This window comes from Haemorhous mexicanus, chromosome 4, assembly GCF_027477595.1.
Source record: "Haemorhous mexicanus isolate bHaeMex1 chromosome 4, bHaeMex1.pri, whole genome shotgun sequence".
Classification (NCBI taxonomy): domain Eukaryota; kingdom Metazoa; phylum Chordata; class Aves; order Passeriformes; family Fringillidae; genus Haemorhous; species Haemorhous mexicanus.
The window spans coordinates 43,446,157-43,465,973 of NC_082344.1; positions in this window are offsets into that span (position 1 = coordinate 43,446,157).

The window sequence follows — 19,817 nt, forward strand, 5'->3', positions numbered from 1 at the left end:
ACCAGGCATCTGCTTGCCCATTCCTCTGCTTCCCCGTGATGGGAGGGGGAAGTGGAGTTGAATTGGAAAAGAGAGAGGTTGTGTGTTGAGATAAAGGCAGTTTAATAGGGGAAACAAAATCTGCACTCACAAGCAAAGCAGAGCAAAGCATTGATTCCGTCCTTCCCATGGGCAGACAGGTGTTCAGCCATCTCCAGGAAAGCAGGGCTTCACCAAGTACAATGATGACTTGGGAAGGCAAATTCCATCCTTTCAAATGTCCCCCTTTCCTCCTTCTTCTGGATGTTTATATGCTGAGCATGAGGCCAGGGGTATAAAGTATCCCTTTGGTCAGGGGAAGTCAATTGTACTGGTTCTTTCCTCTCCCACCTTCTTGTCTATCCTCAGTCTTCTCACTGATGGGCTGATTAAAAAATCAGAAAAGATCTTGACACTGTGTAAGCACCTCTCAGTAATAACAAAAACATTTATTTTTCACTCACACTGTTTTTAGTACAAGTCAAAAAAGATCTATCCTAGCTTTTAGGTAGGATGAAAATTAACTCCACCACAGCTACAATCAGCATATAAACCTAGGTAGCCCAAATTCCTAAAATCCTTTTTTTCCCAGGTTGTATCTGATCTTCTACTCTTCCTAATAATGTTAGCCTTCTGTTTGCTCAGTCCCAGCAGTTAAGTGCAGCAGGTGAACTTGTCCTCAAAAATGTTTACTACAGAAGGGGATTACTACAATGCTACCAAACGTATGTGTTCTCTATCATCTTTCAACTGCTTTTACAGAGTTGTCTTCAACTTCTTCAATTCTAAAAGACATGTATGAGAACTTCTACTTACCACACCACTAATTAAGTCCACTGCAAAAGCTATGGACTTGAAATAGTTTCTGCTTCACCATCAGTTTTTATGCTTTGACTGTACACAGTGAGTCTGCCTAATACCTTTTTTTTTTTTTTTTTTTTTTGGTGGTGGAGTGGATAGGAAGGGTGGTGAGGTTAGTGGTGAAGTTAGAAAAATCCTCCTCCAAAATGTTTCATTCTGTTCTACTCAACCTCATACCTGTCCTGCTGTAATAGCAGTGGATCTGTAGTTCCTTTGTGTAACTGCTGTTCCAGGAATCCTATGTGACTCTGTCTGCCTTTGGTCTTTTTCACAGAGATGGATGGGAGTTGTGTGTGTCATCTGTAAATGCTTTTCTACTCCTGTGCTTAGTTACTTTATGGCACTGAGTTGGCAGGTACCTTAAAAACCATGTTAGGCATATTTTCAGTTTAATTATTTAATTTATGATTCCTGTCTATAATAGCTGTGCTATCATGTCCTTATGAGTCCACAAGGCTTAATACAAAGGAAGAAAGACTGTAGGGCAGAACTGCTGCAGCTGCTGCACTGTCTTAGACTGCCATAGAAGCACACCTTGTGTTCAGCACTATGTTTTAACACTGAACAGTGATCTGGTTCAAAATACCAAGCTTGGGCTTTTTTGTTGGCTGGATAATGAGAAACTCATGTATAGCTGTAGCAGATGAGAGAAGAAAAAGCTGTGGTACTCAAGGTTGGTTTGCAGTGTCTGAAAGCCAAAATATTGTAGAAAAACTGGTTCCTCCTTTGTTTTGAAAAGGAAGACAAGGAAGAGTGATGGACTTGGCAGTTCTCAGTGGAGTGAGGGTTTTGTTTTCCATCTTGGCAAACCTAGTCAGAGTTTGAGCCCTACCCGTGGTCAGAGCCTGGCACCTCGCCTTATTGACCCTCAGACAATTGGCCTCAGCCTGGCCTTCACAGTCCTAGAAAAGAGCAGGATCGTTGTCATCTACTTGTGCAGGTCTTCCTTTCTGCAGGGGGACACTGTTTGCAGTCCTTGCTTGCAGCATATGCTCTTCATTTGATAATTCACAGGAATAATGGGTTTGCAATTGCTGTGCTTGTTCCAGTTACTTGAAAAATCCTGAGAACACAGCTGAAAAGAAGTCCAAAGCTCCTAAACATGTGCAGCACTTGAAATTCCTAAATAAGTATTCATGGATAGAACTTGAGGTCATGCAGAACCCTGGTCACCCAAGACTGTCAGGAATTGTGCTCTCTGACATCTCCCAAATATTGTAATGGGTTCTTCAGGCAGTACTTATGTGCTCCCCCAGTTCCTCCTATAATTGGCCGATTTTTGACATCTTCAAAATTAGAAAATTAATTTCCCATGCAGCATAACTGGATGCATTTATCTAATGTGTAAGAATTGCAGTACTTTATTCAAATTTATCTTTTTTAGTTTGAGTAGCTATGTTGAGAGTCATTCCTTAGATGCTTAAGACCATTTGAAGAAATTGTGGGTTTGGGTTATTTTTTTTTTTTAGCTTTAAATTCAAAAAGAATATATTTTTCAGTTCTTCTGCACTTCTTGAATAGAATCAGTGTTTGTACAATGCTTGTAAAACCCTTTATGCAAATCAAATTGCAAGAAAATTTGTGAGTATTTTTTGGTTAGGAAGTTGTAGGTTTTTGGGTTTTTAATAAGCAAATGCCATTTGTATTTTTTTCTTTTTATTTTCAAAGCAAGATTCATACACTAGGAACATAGGACAGTGCACTTTCACCCACACATTTCAGCAGGTTTAGCATGATTCCTAAAGTAAGGATGTAGCAGAGGTTATGAACCCTATTAAGTACTGCCCAGTGTGTATTATTTCAGATTTTAAGTAATAAAGGTAGTTTAATTACTTATCAAAAACATTTTAAACAGCCTAATTAACTCCCTTTATGAAGAAATTCTCTAAAATAATTTTTGTAGACCCAAAAATGCAGTAATTATTTACTGCAAACTGTGAAGTAATCACTAGGGTTGGTTCTTGAGTAGTTATTATCTAAAAGGAAGCTGCTTGGTTATTCTTTACATAAGCACAGAATACGTTCTTTTTTAGCAACAATCTTCAAGATGTATAATGCATTGCCTTTTCTGTGAGGATAAGGCTTTCTTTGGAGAGACACTGCAAACTCTGAGGTATAAGAGTTGATGGATTTTTCTTCACTTCTGGGTGTGTTCTCTAGAGCAACTTCGGAAAGAATAAATTTGAGGCAGAAGCTCTTGGAAGCAGAGCTAGGAATGTGTGGCATTTTTTAATGTGTTTTAGTTGTCTGGTGACTTCAGGGACAAATTTTGCCTTCAACATCCATTTTGATATTATTAAATTACTTTATTATTTAAGACTGCTCTTTCCCTTTAGTTACAGGCAGAAACACATGCTGAAGTTAAGTCCAGACCCTATCCGTATCTCTAAAATTTCTTAGAAATCTTTTCACAGCACCTTCAGGGTCCTACCTCCACACTTTCTAAATTCCTGACAGCATGTTTAGCTATTTCCCTTACCACTCCTCAGCCAGGTGGGTGAGGGAAAACATATTCTGAGGCTGCTTAGGGATCCTGCAGGCTAGCCAGCAACCTAAGCACCAGAGCCAACTCTCAGGCTGTTCCTCCATAGAGGCTTCCTGTTCAGCTGGTGAGGGGGGAAATTCAATATCATAAATATTCAGTATTTATTAAAAAGGAGGCAAAATGTTCTAAACAGCTGTGGAGAAGTTGAAATGAAATGACTGTAGTAGCTTCACTTTCACAGGTTAAAAATCCCAACTCTAAAGCAGCATGTAATAAAGCCCATATTTTTTTAACTCTTTAAAATACTAGGTATGCCATAGGTGTGTGTATATATATATATATATAAAAATACATTTTAGTCTACCACTACTGCAGTCACCAAGTTGCATCATGTGTGTACAATAAAGAGCTTTGAAAGGAATCTTTAGTACACTCTAATAAGTATTCCCCATCAGGGTTATTTCAGAGATCCACCAGAATTTATTGTAGGAAATCCAGTTTGTTGTGTTAACCAGACATTTTGAGGGTAAAAAGGGAACGTAACTTTTGAAGCTGTAAAACAAAGAGCTGCCTGCTTACTTTTAGGTGAGTAAATTAAGTCATTTTGAAAGCAATGTGTTCCTAAGAATTGATAATTTCTAGAGATACACATTGCTACTACTGACATATACTTTTCTTAACTCTGGCTATACAAAGCTTCCAACTGTTAGAGAAACTGGATTAGTCAACTTGAAGAGCTTTTTTTTTTTGTTCCAGTTTGAACACACATATTATGTTGTGCTCGTTTTTAGTTTGGTTACATTTATCAGCTACCTATTTATGTTAATGGGCTGCTTAATGCAAAATTCCTTAAGTTCTTGTGCAAGGGAATTGGTGACAGGTAAACTTTATTTTCTTCCTTACTAAAAGAATAGTGGATTTCATTTACTGTGGCACAACTTTGATGGGAGAATTTTGCTCACATGACTGCCTTTCCTAAAATTAACCTCAAGCATTTTTAGGATTACAGAAGGGGACTTAAATTTTAGAAGTACTGGGGAATCAATCAGAAGTGCTGCATGGAAATTGTCACAGCACATAATCATTAAAAGAAGGCAATATGCATGTATAGGGAGTGGTTTAAAACAAACTGGTAGCTGCTGCGTTCTGAAGGAATGTTGGAGGGTTCAGCTTCTATTAAAACTGTTTGGCATAGCAGACCTGTCATCCAAGTCCTGCAAGTCTGTCTAGATTCACATGAACCAGGGACTGTGTCACCTCTGTTGGCTCTGTCTGTGTGTTCAGGCCCATTTGAAGTACCTGGAAACTCAACAGTGCTTGGTTCAATATCTGCAACTGAAGTAATTCCATAAATGTTTCACTGGGACGTGGGAGATTAGCACCAGCTCCAAAGTGGAATATATCCAAGATAAGGATGGGATGCTGGCTGCTACCAGCTCACTGTCAGGCTGCAGTGGGACTGCAGCTTGGTCCAAGTTTTATGTGTGAAATTCATTTACAGGTCTGGATTTGTCTGTCTGTCAGGTGCAATGTTGTAGAATAAAAAACCTAAGCAAATGACAAAACCAAGCCCAACCCCACTGACTCTTCCCTGCAGAATCCAAAGTTTAGCAATTCATACAGTTATCATCAAACTGGGGTTCAAATAGCTCATAAGCCCACAAAGGTGCAAATCCCCACCACCCTGAGCACTCCCACATGGCAGACATCCCCTTCCCTCACAGGACATGGGGACCACAAACACACCACCTCTTCTGAAGCTGAGATCTCCCTATTTACACAGGCCTCGTGTTGGAGGCGAATGCCTTTTTTGTGTGCTCCAGTTGCCCCTACAATGCACATGCTGGTAAGGAGGCACCCAAGCCCTCTCATCTGCAGATAGGGCTGTATGTAGATATGGGTGTACCTGGATTTGGTTGCACCGTGTGTTGTCACTCCTGCTGGCTGCTGTCCCAGTGCCTGAAGGGAAAGGTGAATCTAAATCTAAGTGGATGTGACAAGGTCAGTGATTTGTCTTCAACAGAATTCAAACTAGGCTTTTTCTTCTAATAAGCTATTTTCTTCCTTGTCCTACTATTGCAAATATTAATTATCATTTGTTTTTTATAAAAAAAACTCCCTAAAACCTTTGTGTATTTTCCTGGTTGATATTTAATCTGACATCATGGGCTATAGTCTTCTCTAGCATTATAATTTTTGGGCAAATGAGTTGAGGGGCAGTTGTGCTCTTTGTGCTCACATCCCTGCTACATCAGCTGCTCTTGCCCAGACTTTATGGATACCTCCATAGTGGAAAGCTTTGTGATTTTTATTATCCAAATGTCGGGGAACAGACTGAACTATAAAGGATAACAGCAAAGGTAGCTGAAAAAAGGCTGTAGAGCAAGACCTCTTTTTTAGCAGTAGAGATATTTTAGGCCACCTTCTCTCTTTGTTTTTTGGTTTTGTTTTTTTATCATACTGTGCCCTGAGGCCCAAGATATCCTTTGTTCTTGGTTTTATATACTGCTGTTTACCTTTGCAGGGTTTTTTTTGGGTGGTTTTTCTTTTGTTTTTTTTTTTTTTTTTTTAACTTGTAACTTATTTAATTAATTTCATTGGCTCTAGCCATTTTTCTTACTTAGCTCTATTTGGTCACTTTGAAAATTTTTTCTATATGAAGTTGTAGTAAGTAAGACAACTGAAAGGATGCTTGTTACTTTCCTAGGGGCCTTTGAGAATAAGCTCATTCTTTTTAGTCTCCTCATAGGCTTTCAACCAGTTAATCTTTTGTGGTTTAATACAGAAAACCCTGCATTCTTTGTCAGAAATTTAAAAAAAAAAAAAGACATCTATGCATAATATTTATTTCATTAAAATGAAAAATATATAGTGTTTCTTAATATTGTTTTAATAGTAACCTTACAGGGGTTTTGGCATTTTGGGGGAGGTAGAAGAGGAGACAATAAAAAGCTTGTTGCATAGAAACAATGACTGAGTTAGGTTAGTTAATTTAACTCTCCAGTGGACCTTATTATTTAATGTTTATAATGTGTCAGAGTATTCTGAGGACTGTAATCTTCAAGGTCTTAGCTGACATTTATCTTATTTCTATATGTCTTCATGAAGGCACCTGTTTTTATGTTGCTGTTTCTCTGTCAAGAAGAGGAAGGCAATGAACCCTAAATCTGCAGGTGTTCTCATGGAAAACCAGTGGAATGCATAATAGGGTAGCCTGAGCTGTTATGGAGAAGTTTCTGTTCACCTTAAAGCCTTCAGCAAGAAATGTTGGTCCATGGAAGGAGAGAGGATGCCAGTGTTCTTTATATACTCCCATTGGTCCTTAAGCTGTCATCTCCACCTGAGCTGAAATAATCTGTTGTTAAGTTTTATCTTTGTGTTAATTTGAGCTGGAAAATGCTTTCAAAAATATTCTAGCAATTGCCCCCTACTTTCCCACCTAACAACAACAAAAACAGGATATCTTCAGAAAATAATATAATAATTTAACACCACATTAATTCATTATAGTTTGGAGAAGTTCTGAGCTATCCTACTTAGTGAAATAATCTTTTTGAAGAGATCTAGTTAGTACTAGGAAGGAATAGAACAAGGTTAGATATGGCAAAGAAGTAAGAAATTAACATCAGAATAGGAGTGGAAGGAGGAGGGAAAATGGACTCCTTTTTTTGGTTATCAAAATGCATGTATGTGTTTAGTAGCTTCCAGACAGCAAAAGTCAATCAAAAGAGGGTTCTAGTAGTTATGTAGTAGAATTATCACAAAAATCCCAGATTTGTGTGGTGCGAAGAGATGAGGTAATTGAGGTGCTACTGTTTTGACGTTGTTTGGCTTCTTGTCCTCTTCTTGTTTTCCTCATCAAAAAGACAGATTGGCCTTAAAATTTGTCGTTTGTATCACCTGATTTTAGGAAACAAAAAATGAGTAGATATTATGTAAGTTATGCACATTTAGTCCAAAGCAAACCATCAAAGAGACAAAATTAGGCTAAAGTCTGAATTTGGAAAGAACAGACACTATCTTCTTCCTGTTGCTATGTAGAGGCAGACAGTTATTTTCTCTTAATTTTTTCCTCAAAAACTAGCTTACTAAGGATCAATGATTTAATTCATCCAGAATATTGCAGTAATTTATGTGTTAAGGATATGGTCACTAATCTCCTTAAGGCTGTTATCCTAAAGCTGCCACCTTCAAGGTTTGTGTGTCCATCATCCAAATTAAATGTGATAATACGATGTTGTGATGAAAACCTTGTTGAAGATGTCCCTGCTCTTGTGGTGGGGAGGGTGGACCAGGTATTATTTAAAGGGTCCTTCTAACCCTTATTTTTGTGTGATCCTAAACATACTATTAATTCCTCAGTCCTAAAAAGACAACAGATGTAAGGATGGTCTGTTGTGTTTGGTGAAAGGAGGGTAAAACACACTCTTTATAAGATTGGGATATAAGTTTAAAAGTAAGTAGATCTAAAATTAGTTCAGTTCCATATGCTGCATATCTTGATCTTCATGCTCTTCACAATTCACCAAATATTTGGAGCATGGGTAAACTACCAACCATTTTGCATAGTATTTATGAGTACCAGAAAGCTTAGTTCCTACAAAATGTTTGAGAAATGATCAACCACTACATCACTGTATGTGAAACGTGAGCATTTCTTGTGAGGAAAGGGGAGCTTCAGGGGAAGATTGATTTAATTTTTTTTTCATTCAGTTTCGTGTGGAGTTCAACAAATCTGTCTAACTCTAAACAAGCAGACATTCTACAGTCTTTTAAAGTATTGTTTAATTAATATATTTAAATAATCTCTTCCCCACAGCTAAATATTTCTGAAAACAGGCAGAGGTGTCTTTATTTTGTTCAGGACTGTGTGAAGGCTGATAGTTGCTTGAAAACTTTAAAGATTATGTTTAGGCAAAGTTTATAAGTACCTAGAGGAGAAATAAAAAGAGTTAAAACCCGAATTTGCCTGGTCTTAAAGAGGATAATGTTAGGTGAATAGAATGGTATCAAAATCTTCCTTGGAGTTACATGTAGGCACATTCTTATAGTTCACAATAAACCAGAAAATAGCAATCAAATTGCTGAATTCGTATCAAAATAGAAATAACTGCATTTAATTACGTGTTTAGATGTAGCTTTCAGTAGGGCCTGTTATATTTTGCAATTTCTTTACTAAGTAAAAGGGAACATTTTTGAATTTATTTGAATAAGTAAGCCTAGATTTGACAACAAAGTGTTTAAGCAAAAAGCACTAATGAACTTTCAGTGAATCACTGAAGCGACCTGAAGGTTTTCCAATATCTGTTTTTCATTTGACATATATATGTTCACATTAGTTTTTATCTATTCCTATCTCATTCAATATTTTTGCTTTTATCAATGCAATTTCTCAAGAATTTCACAAAAATATCAGGTTTGCAAAGGTTTTGGAGGACATAGATTATTATTTTGTGAGTTTGTGATATTGAGGTTGTAGATAAATCATACCTGATGTGCACAATCCTTGGATGTTTTACTAATTAGGATGGTGGGGTTTTTTGTTTTGTTTTTGTTCTTTCTGTGACACAAGTGAAACTAAAAAGCCATGGAAGTATTTCTACCCAGCGTTTTCCAGCCACTTGAAGTGACTCTTTACATTTACAGTTCCTGATAAGCCTCATTAAGACAGTTTTGGTCCCAATGCCCCTGTATTTCTTCAGGGACTTAGGGTAGTATTTTAAAATGCTCTGAGTTTTTCCACTTCTATGAAATTTCTGATCATTCCTTGAGCACAAGTGGAGTCATATTGCCCCCAGCAGGAAGAACACAGAACATAACTTCAGTCCTTTATATCAGGCCTAAAGCACAGTACTGGCTTCAAGTAGTATATATAAAAATATATTTGCTAATAAATAACTGTAACTTATAAACAACTAATCTGAATTTACCATGTTTTAATAAACATTTCCTTTTTCTCCTTACCTTTTTATAACTAGATCAGTATGCACAGCAGTAGTTCACATAGTAAAAATCTCCAGCATATTTTGATTTTCTAAAATCTATGTTCAAGGCTGGTCGGATGTTTTTCATGGGGTTTTTTAAGACTTAATTTGATGAATTTAAGAATATGGAAAATTTCTGTTTGCTGTAATGGCTAGAGTACTTTCAACAGAGTAAAAAAAAAAAAATCATAATATAATTTTTTTTGATTGTTGTGTGTGTTTGCTTGTTCTTAATGAAGTGATTTGTTCTATACAAGGAAGCAAAAATATCCTGATAGGGTATCATTTAGTAAGGAACTGTGGAGATGACTGATATAGTTCACTGATAATTTTTGTTACTGTTGAATACAGTCAGTGTTGTGTGTAGAAAGTCTGCCTCTTTGGTCATTACATTGACTTGATCCTTTACTGAAATCCTGTTCAGAATCACTGTGCCGTGATTAAAAAAAATATATTTTAAGAACCACTTGATGCATGGTATGATTTTTTTTCTTGATTATCTTTTAATATGATTTTATTTTCATAGTTCCTTTTTAAAATAGTTCACATAGAGAAATCCTCTGACAGGCTTCTGAACATATAAGTCCTGTGCCCTTTTAAACCTTGATAAGAAAGTTACTGCTAAATTTTGAAAGAAGTTCACTTTAAATTATAGGATGCATTAAAGCTTTTGTATCTTTTTGGACTTCAGTATATTAAAGATATTTCATAGCTGATATTTGTGATTAAATGTTCCTTTCTATGAACATTAAATTGTTTATGTCTGTAAGTAGGCTCTAAGTATTCTTAGATAACAAAATAGATCTAAAAGGATTTTTAGCAAAGTTGATGTGTTTCTTGTCTAGGTGAGTTGATTTTTTTTTTCTTGTTTGTGTTAACAGAGGAACAGCTTAATCATTTTGAGAACATAGCTACAAAAGACTGCTGATTTTTGCACATTTGAAAAATTTCTTTCTGACTGCCTGTAGTCATTGTTATTTAGTAGGTATTTCAAAGTTAGCACAGTGCTGGGATATGTGCCCAGTGTGTCTCTTGCCATTTTATTGCTATAAGACTTGGGAAAGGAAATCATACTTTGAACGTCTTCTGTTGGTACCTCTCGGGGACAACAATGAGACAGAAAACTTCTTGTAACTAAAAGTACTTTTAAACCTTACTGCCAGGTAGTCTGGGGTCGAACTCTTCCATTCTGCCAAACTCTTCCATTCTGCCAAACTCTTCCATTCTGCCAAACTCTTCCATTCTGCCAAACTCTTCCATTCTGCCAAACTCTTCCATTCTGCCAAACTCTTCCATTCTGCCAAACTCTTCCATTCTGCCAAACTCTTCCATTCTGCCAAACTCTTCCATTCTGCCAAACTCTTCCATTCTGCCAAACTCTTCCATTCTGCCAAACTCTTCCATTCTGCCAAACTCTTCCATTCTGCCAAACTCTTCCATTCTGCCAAACTCTTCCATTCTGCCAAACTCTTCCATTCTGCCAAACTCTTCCATTCTGCCAAACTCTTCCATTCTGCCAAACTCTTCCATTCTGCCAAACTCTTCCATTCTGCCAAACTCTTCCATTCTATCATGGCATGTGGTCTGCCAGAGTATGTGCTAACCCAGGGCCTGTTTTTCCTTGGAAAGAAAAAGCCTAATCTACATTGTGTTCAGTTATGATTTAGTACATTGGGTTTATGCAGGGCATGGTCAAAAATTAGAAGTAATGTATCATTTTCAATCTCTGTTTCTCAAGATCTCAGTAGCTCTTTTTTGGGTCTTGTCAAAATGAAGTACTTGAATTACTTCATGCAAGAGTTAAGACAACATGATTGGAAAAATGTGAAGCAGGTTTGGAATGGTTTGTTTTTGTGGCTAATCCAGGTGAGGGATTTGTTGCAGAAGTTCTCAAATTACACTGCAATGACTGTGGGAAAATAGGGGAATCAGATAATTTTTAAGTCTTGATTTGAAGTTCCACATTCAGCACAAATGAGTAATTGAATGACAAGACTGTAGTATAATTGTCTGCAAATTATTGGCAAGGAACTCAGTTTCTGTAATTTTCCTCCTGTTCTTCCAAAAACTGTGAGCTGATCTCACCTTATACTTGGTCCTTGCCAGCATACAAGTACTTGAACTTGTGTTTATTAGTGCTCCTTTAAAATTGTGTGTTGTGAAACAATAAGAATACACATTTAAAAGAGAAAATTGTATCATAAAAATATTTAGTTTTAAAATTTTTATCCTCTCTCTACGGTTGAGTGTTTCTACAACCACATCTACACATGACTTAAATGAACTCAGTTGCTGATATAAAAGACACTGATTTCCCTGAGTTTATAACTAGCCACGTGGGACCAGATTATACACAGACTATTACAGTTAGGTGCAACTTGCTTTAAAACTTAATTCCTACATTTACTGACCAAGCAAAAGTTTCAAGGAGGTTTAACTACAGACATTATGCAATGCAAATAGAAATGGCTTCTGTGCAAATGCAATAAGCAAAAACATATTAGAGAGTCTGGAACAGCAAATTGGAAAATTTTTAATCTAGTATTTGGCCAATATTTTTTTTAATAGCACCTGGAAATTATATTGAAAAAGCTTCCACAATTTAGATATATTTTGCTGATTTATACAAGCTAAAAAAATCTCAAGACCCAATTTCAATTCTGATATTTTTCTGTCCTCCTAAATAAGTAGAGAAAAAAGAACCAAAATAAGTAAGTATAAATAGGTCTAATAAATAGCCTAAATAGATGGACTGTGTTGAACAGCTGAACCTTTCTATTTGACCTATTGTCATTATAAATAAATTATTTGAGCAGTGATTCTGAAATGCAGAAAATCCTATTTCATAATACATTTCCAATAATAGTATTTTGAGAGTATGAAGGAGGGGGAATCACTCTAGATAATGCATGATATTTAAAAAAATTTGCAAAAAAAAAAATTAATGCCCATTTTCAAAATATTAGTCTAAAAAACACACTGATCTGTAAATATGCATGCAGCATGAAATGTTTTCTGTTTTATACAGGAGTTTAATAACTGAAATGTGGGTAAAATATTTTTGGTACACTAAAATATAGTGGAAAACACAAGGGTTATTGGCATGCTGAGGTACCAAATATTAAGAATCAGTTTCATTCTAATTAGGGGCAACAGATAAGAAAACAGAAAGCCTAAAGTTTCTGTCCTGGATACAGAAGTAAAGAGAATTGATTGAAATGTGTTTATCCCAACTTAAGAGAGGGCATAGTTGACCTCTTGATATCTCTACATATGGTTGCAGAATTGCAAATGGCTGTTATTTGGCCCTGAAAAGGTTAGTTTTAGTTTCTTTGTTCTTTACTCTGAACTGCCACAAAAGAGTTTAGATAATACTGAACTGGGTAAACAGCTCAGGTCAGATTTGTGCATGCAATTTTTGTATATTTAAATTAAAGTACTTGATGCTTCATTTGTTTTTCACAACTAGGTTTTTGTTGTGGTACTTGTAAATATTTTTTTGTTCAGAAATGAAATGTCCTTAAGTCAGAAGTAATGCAACTTCAGCATGCATGCTTGATTTCCCAAATATTATGCAGAGCCTTAACATCTCTGATAGCAATCATGTACTGCAATTCAGTCATTAAAATGCTAAAAATAATTTTGATAAATTACCCACTTTGGGGAACTAATAATTGGACAAGAGCATGTTTCAATTATACTTTGAGAGCAATATCTTTACAAGACAATCTCCTGTGTCTTCTAGTTTGGCCTATTTCATTACATTCCTTAGCACGTAATCTTTGCCACTCCTTGATTTTCAAATGTTGAAAAAAACAAACTCCCCCAAACCCTATGAAAATTTAAGAGATGACCATATGCCCCATATTTTTAAAACCATAAAAAACCCCAAACAAACCAAAATGCAAGAACAAAACTCAAATAACCCTCTTTCTTCCATTCTTTGAAAGTTAGTCAGTTTTATTATTCGTCAGTAAGTGTTTTAACAATTTCATATTCTGTTTTCTGTATGTCAGATTCGTCTGTGGTAATGCATATGTTGTCTAACTATACTGGCATTATGCAACTCTTGCAATTCTTCTTCCTTGTCTAGATTTTTGTCCAAATAAATACAACTTTACACCAAAAGAAGTTTGGTAGTAGATGGTTGGCTAAATGAATTACTTTTGTAAATTTTTCTTTTTCGTGAATGCTAAGAAAGGAATCAGATTTTTGCCAGACTGATCCTCCCTTGTGGCCAATCGTCACTTCTGTTCTTAGTTCCAAGGCTCCTTACTGCTCTGGGTAGGGCAGAGAATTCTACACAAACCTTCAGTGGCTCATATACGAATCCTCAAGGGAAAAAGATTTACGGCATAAAAAGCAGAATTTCATTGTTTTTGCAGAAACTTTGTGTAGCAGTATTGTAAAAGGATTTATTTAAAATAAAGTCTTAGCTAAAAATTAAAGTCTTGGCTTTCCTTACTGAATCATATTCGTGTCTTTAGTTTAATGACCCTCAGCATTGGTGAACATGCTTTCTGATTTCACTGAGTGTAAGTACATGTGGCTGTTAAACAGGACCAGAAAAAATATTTTTGCTATAGAGTTAAGCAAGAAAAAGTTTTCAAAAATTACCCTGGAAAAGTATTTGTTGACAGAAATCTAATATATTGACTCATTGTACCTTGTGGAATCTAGAAGGGAAATGAGAGGACAAAATACTGAAGTATATATTATTTACTGCAAATCAATGATGTTAAATGAAAAAAAAAAAATCATCTCAACTTTTCCACCCTGTTCATTCCCCTAGGCAAACGTGTAGTGAAAGCTGAGTAGTTTTCTTGATTTTTGTCCAATTTCTTGACTTTTACTTGGAAGTATAGATTCTGAATATTTCTGAGACCTTAGAGGCTTCATTTAATGTAGAAGGATTTTAAAGTTTTATGGATATCACACCAATATTCACAGATAAAATTTAATATTCTGTCCAGGTTATTTATATAAGATGGAAGTATAAAATATTGCTAGTGGTGAGGGACTAATTTTAAACTTCTAATGAGTATTATCTTAAAATATTAGCTTGACTCAATACTCACTTGAAAAATATGGATCTAATTTAAACAGTGGTTTAAACAGTAATAACAATTGTATAATAAAATTCTGAAGTTCTACTTTATTTAATAATTTGTTTTCTTAATTTCTTTTTTGTTTTTCCTTCTTTCATGTCTCTCCTCATTCCTCTAATATTCTTTCTTTGTCACCCTTTCTGCTAAAGTTTAGGAATACATAAGTACTTCTAAAAACTTTTTTCTAAAAGCAATTTTACAAAAGTTCTGCTTTTTTGTTATAACTAGGGAACAGAAGAAAAACTTGATTTACTTGAACTGATGCTTAAGCTGCACTGATGTCAAGCAATCCTGATTTTTATTTGGCTCAAGACAATGAGAATAGCCTGTGCAGGAAGTGGCATTTGTCAGTCCTCTGTAGCCAGAGGGAAGCTCCTCACACCACACAAATCTCAGGAGTAATGTGGTTATGGTGGGAGAAAAGAAAGGGAAGAACACATTGTTGCTGAATTCAGCAAGTGAAACATTGAGTTACATCAAAACGACATGGGTTTATTCCACATTAAATTAGTTGTCCCATGGGGATGTACTGAAACTTTGGGTTTGCTTCTAGCTGTATGTGCAGAAAGATAAGTTGCAGAGGGATTTTAGTATGCATACAGCATAGGAAGTGAGTTAGATAATGCATTCAAGCCCATGTTTTGTTTTCTTACGTAGTGAAAAGACTACCTAGAGGATGGATAGTCCAGTGTACTAGCTTTTTCCTAGTAATCCAAATAAATAAATGCTTAGCAAATATTAGTGGGGTCATCCAGCACAGCAGTGCTTTTGTATGGCTTTTTTTTCCTTGTATCTAAGCAAGTCTCTATCTTTCTTTTCTAAACTTTCAAGAAGCTGTTTGATTTGGTTTTGCTTTTACTACACTACTGAAATATTATTTAAGGACAGAGCTAAACCTATGTTCTATTATAACAGATCTTTAATGACCATGTGTTTAGCATGCTATTTTAAGTCGCTCGAATAGAGTATCAGTAAAAATACATAAAATATTTATTAGTTTCTTTTCCACTAGCTGTATTTCACAGCAGTGGTGATTTGCCTGATTAAGAGATTAGCCTCTCAGAAAAACATGTTTGAATGAGAATGAACTCCAAATGCTCAGTGGTACCAAGCAGATTATTTTCCATGTGATAGATGTGGTTCTAATTATTTGCACTTACTTTCATCTCTATGTTGTATATTACTTTTTGGATTGCTGTATTATTGACAAAATGTGATTCTGTGGTGGCAAAAAGAAAGTTATATTAGAGAGAGAAGAGCAGAGATGCAGACCAAATGGAGAGGTATTATGGGGATTTTAAAGGATCATATGAGTTACATGCTACTTCCTGAAATGAAAGTTGTTACAGACATGGTGGCAGCATATACATTGAGAATTATAAATCATCCTCCAAAGTGACATGAAATCTAGAACAAAAATTCAGCCTTTTTAATGCAGAAAACTTGATACAACTTCATTTTTTTTTTCCCATGATCAGTGACTAGGTGCTTTCTTACATTGCCAGTTATTTTAATACTCCCAAAGAGAATTGCTGCACTCGGGGGTTTTTAATGCCACAGTATTGTTCACAACGGATGGTGAGTGTCACAGATAGCCCAGGGAAGCCTGAAAAGTGCTGTGTGGCCTGCAGAGCTCTCAGGTCTCTGGACCAAAACTAGTGTGTTCATGCAAAAAGGCTTAACCAATGTCATGTGGCATCAAATTAGTAACTGTACATTATATTTGTGTCTCAGTTGTCCCAGGAAGACCGCTGGTAGAATTTATTTAAACTTGTATAATCTTTTATTTCCTAGGGATAATATATGGAAAGAAAACGCATCTTCCTCCTTTCATAACTTTCGAATTAGATTTCTAACTTAATCCTGGGAAGCATTCTCTCTTTATCTTAGATTTTCTGCAGGGTGGGAACTTCTGAAGGAAAAAAATCTTTCATTTCTTATGAGACCCCTTGAGTCTGAACTCCAGCAGCAGCCAAACAATAATCTTCTGATTTATAGAGCAGCGTGGTGTAGAATATGCTGTGAGAGCGGAATTAATATGAAGCAAGTTAACATTGAGTCAGTATTTTACAGACTGTGTGTGTGGTTAAGTGGTAGAAGCAGCAAGCAAAGTGTTTAAGATATCAGCTGTCTCCTTGCACCAAAACTGAATAGCTGTGTCAGCACGGCCCTATGCCTACACTAATTACAAACAGGGATATGTTTTTGGATCTGTTGTAAGAAGAGAACACAGAGAAAAGCTTGGGAAATGTGACATTAATAATATCAGGTCGTACATTGCTGCCTAAGTAAAAATTCTTGCTGAATCCATCAGTCACACTGCAGTACAGGCTCTACAGCGTAGTGGAAGCCTTCAGGTGTTGTAAGAAATGCAGTTACCTGCCTAATGTTATTATCTAGTGTTGAGAAGGAGACTGTTGCTTCAATACACTGTGAAAACCTACTGAAAATAATTGTATCTAGTCTCTCCAAGCCGTTGGGTCTATAGGACTATGGTGATCTAAACCCAGCTGGAAAATCAAACCCACTCAAGCTGCTCCCTTTCCAACACCCCCTTCAGATAATGGAGGAAACACAAGGAGAGATTAGAAGTAGAAATAACAATTTACTGGAAATAGCAATAACCACACCCAAAGTAAGAACAAGGAGTGTACAACAGAGAGAAACTTTTCTACCGGCAAATAAGATATGCACTACTGACAGTCCTCCCAGGTGGCACTTGATGTGGTTGCCAACAATGATGCAAGTTGGTGGCAGGAGAACTTGCACAGTTGAGCTTTTTCCCACCCCTCCCAGCCTACAAAGAAGAAACAACAGAAAGCAGGGACATGACCAAAACATGGAAGTTAATTCATCTGAACAAGGGGTTGCTCTTAATTGATTTAGGATGAATATTTAGAATTGCTGCCAAAATGCCGGCTGTGGCGATCCCAGTGCCAGGGCTCTCTCTTGGGGGCTGTGGCAGCAGTGGTGGCACCGTGGGGCTCTCTCCTGGTGCTGAGTGTCAGCATGGTTCTGATTCCTGGTCCCACACTCTCTGGCAGGAGCCAGGCAGCAAAATGGCAGACTTTATTTCCAGCTGTGTCTTCTTCCTTCAGAGACCATGTCCCCAGCCATGGTGGGGTTGGTATCAAATAGACAGTGCTCCACCCCTTTTCTCTGTCACCATGACAATGACTTACTCTAGGAGCAGGAAAGCTTTACAAAGTAGAGCTGTGGGGAAATGCATTGCTCTGGCACTAGGCCAAATGTGTCCCAAAATCATGCAGCTGGCTGTCCAGCTTTGGGCAGGATGAGGGCCTGGGGGAGCATTTATGTCTCTTGCTGACTTGAGGCACTTGTAGTATCTGTCCTTCCTTTGTCCTTGACTTCTTTTTTTGTTCATTCTGAATGTTCTGTGCTGTGACTGATGGATGAAGGTGTTATTTTTTTTTAATTTCATCAGTATTCCATATATTCTATAGTGTTTACCATAAAATATACTGGGACTTAATGTCTAGTTAGGTGAAGTTTAATCTTGGAAGCTTGATGAGGAAGAGACCATGTTTTCTAGTGTTGCCTGTGTAGTTCTGCATTTAAAAATGCCTCTTTCACTGCCCTTTCAAATTTTCCTTATTTTATTTTCTCTTAAAGCAAGACCAATAATTATTTAAAGGGCTTTTAAAACAACAGAAAATATATGGTTGTGTTGCTTGCTGTGCTCTGTTTTTGCTTTCATATGGTTGTGACAAGGCAAGATTAATACAAGTGTGAGTCAATGTATACACTAAGTCAATTTTCTATGCATAAAAGGAATCTAAATTAAAATGGCAGCTTGTAAACTCAATACAGCATGTGACAAGTTGACAAATGTTAAATAAAGCCTAATAAAAAAATGCAATTAATTTCAAGTCTGCAAATTTGTTCAAGTGGTTGATCTGGCAAACAAAGTTATTGTTTAATCCTCAGAAAATAAGAGATTAATCAGAAAATTACCCAGATAAATATAACTTATCCCTGATCAGCTTGGAGGTAAAAGAAGTGTGTACTATTACCCTAAGAAAACTTGTTTATATATTTGAATTTGCAATTTTTTGGATAGTTTCAGATTAAAAAATAATCCAACTTTTCTTAATTGATTTAGGATGAATACTTAAAATAGCTAGCTAATCCTCCATTCCTTGAAATTAATTCTTAAATTAAAAGAGTAGTGTCTAGACCTTCCTGTCCATTGAGGCATAGTAATGAGCACTTAAGATCAAATCCCTTTTCTTTATACAGTAAATGCCTGCATATGTGGTCTGCAACCACTTAGATTTAGTTTCTGTTTTCTTCAGCTGTTTCAGTTTGCTCAGCAGAGCACAAACACACCCGAAGTACAGTGTGGGCAGCATCCCCCTCATTTATTGCTGTAGCTGACTTTGTAATTGCTTTTCCTTTTGGGAATTCTTCTTCAAAGTGTTGTAAATATTTATTCTAAGAGTGATCTCGTGTGTTGCATAATTCTTTGGACCTGTAACAGTAAGAAATGATGTTACTTTATTCTTTTCATTAAGACATGATTGAGCTTGAAAATTAGGAGGAGAGGAGAAGACCCTGTATCTTTTAGGAATAAAGTATTTCAGCAATTTGTATTTAATAAAGTATAAATAATAAGTAAAGTATAATTTGTATTTAATAAAGTATTTCAAAATTTTGGTGAAAATCTATTTGTGTATTTTTAGAAAATAAAAAAAGCAAGTGTATATCCATATTTTTTAAACAGTAACAGCTGAACAATTTTGTTTTCAATTTCTGCAAAGTATATATTTTTCCCTATTTAGATGCAACATGATGATTCATTCTAATAGAAAGTTAGGTGAAAGATGCAAATTGGTTGCAGATGTTAAGCCGTGTACTATTACTGCTGGTAACTGGTGGAAGAAATGCTTCCCCTTAATGTTTTAAATGTTATATATCAGCTTCTGAGTTGATGAACTCCAAGGCATAAGAGTATCAGGCAAATATTAGATATTAAGTATAGATATAAATTACATTTAGTGGGTTTTTTGTAGTTTAAAAATTATGGGGTTTGTGTGTCATGCAGATTGAATTTCTAGAAGCTCCATTTAGTTTTAAACTACTCTGGGTAGCAAAATTTATGGGGGGTGACAAGAAATATGCACAGAAAAGCCTGAAAAAGCAAACAAAAACCTCATCAAAATCTACAAGCAAACATACGCCCACATCCTCAATATATAATGTTCATAAAGTGATGCATTTAGGTAAGCAATGCTAATGTATAAAATGCTTAAAATAAAAATATAAGAGCTCTGAGTTATGTATTTTCCATTTTAACTTTGTTTTCAAATATAAAATTGCAAGAGGCATGATGAAAAATTT